Raw genomic sequence first — 1,730 nt, 5'->3', positions numbered from 1 at the left:
CGTGTATTAGTGCCACTATGATTTGAATGTTTTAACTGTTTTGGATAATTCATAATAGTGGCGCTTATCTGTTATTTGCAGGAAGCCATCTACAATACAAGGTACAATTTGTATGGGTAAATCAGGAGGATGACGCAGAGGTGGAAGAATAGGACTAATCTATCAATTTTCAAATTTATGTTCTGCCTTTCATTTCTAGTTGTCATTACATCCCTCCTCCGTTCAGTGGAATTGATGTTTTTATATGGATCAATACTATTGCAGGAAACAGGCATGTCTAATGCTTGGTATAAGGTGTTGTCAGTTTTGCACTTGATGGCAATGCTATCATTATCACAGGCCAACTTATTACTTCTCCCAAGAACATCTGCCGATGGTTACCAGCCAAAGGTATCAGAAGGTAGTTTTACTGCAAAACTTTATGCTTGAGTTATTGTGACCTCTAATTTTGTTATTTATTTGTAAAATTTACATTGGCTATCATGTATAAACTTATAATAGAGAAACATTTGGTTCCAAATTTATAATAGAATTATTTTGGGACATTTGTTTTTATATATATAAAGTTTTCTCTTTGTTCAACATTTCCGAAGAGTAATATCAAAATTTTGAACGTATTTTTATTCATAATAGTCTTCAATGGTTTAGGGAAATTTTGTTTCATCTGGTAAGAAAATACTATACCAAGTTGGTCTTTCAAGCTTGGAGGCTGCTTATTCATTTTAATTTGTTTCTCTTCCTTGCCATAGATTTGTGGTAACTATAGTTGGTGTTAAGTATTCTACTAAAATATTTATTTTTGTTGTAATTGTATAAGTATTCTATAAAATATTTATCTACCATATCACAAATTTTTTTTATTGATTTGTTCTACTAATTTTTTATAATACTAAATATATTAACCGATTGATTTTACACATTCATTTTTTCTTCTAATAATATCTTGGATGGTTTAATATATTTAATATTATAAAAAAAAATTAGAGGAACAAATAAAAAAACATGGTATCGTGGCCAATAATGCGACTCAATAGCAATGTGGCAATACTATATGCTACTCTTTGGTGGTTAGATATTATATAAATAATAGAAGTATACATTTGTAAATTGTAAGGCAATGCTAGCATTATTGCTTCTTCCATGGGTTGCTAGATGTATTCATCGAAAAACTAAACATAATTTAAACCACTAGGAACCGTGCCAAATTTTCTAACTTCATCCTCGCCTCCATTTCTTTGTGTTTGCTCATTTCCTTGTAATGCTTGTTCTATTGAACCTTGGGGACTGCTAACTCTAACCTTTTTCTACTTGCATGTCACTTGAGTTGTGTTTTGACTATTAACGGTTATTAGTCATTACTCTGCGCGATGTCCGAGATAGTTAGCAAAATTTAGATATAATCACTTTGTTTATGGTAAAATTACTTTAACTAAAACAAATGAAAATAAATCATTCTAATTTAAAATAAAGATTGAAAATAATAATAATAATAATAATAAAAAGATTGGTCAAATATACAACATTCATCTCAAAATGTCATTTGAGAATATACTTTTCTTAATTTCAATTTATGCAAAACAACCATTATTGAATTAAATGGATATTAAGGAAAAAAAGAAACAACATGTATTTTTTTGATAAAATAAAACAAAGATATACGTATCTTGACAAAACGTCGTAAAGGGTCATTTCTATAAGATGATACAAAGGCACAACAACAGTGTTTCTAT

This window comes from Quercus suber, unplaced genomic scaffold (assembly GCF_002906115.3).
Source record: "Quercus suber isolate HL8 unplaced genomic scaffold, Cork oak 2.0 scaffold_28, whole genome shotgun sequence".
NCBI classification, from domain to species: domain Eukaryota; kingdom Viridiplantae; phylum Streptophyta; class Magnoliopsida; order Fagales; family Fagaceae; genus Quercus; species Quercus suber.
Note: the sequence above shows the minus strand (reverse complement) of the source record.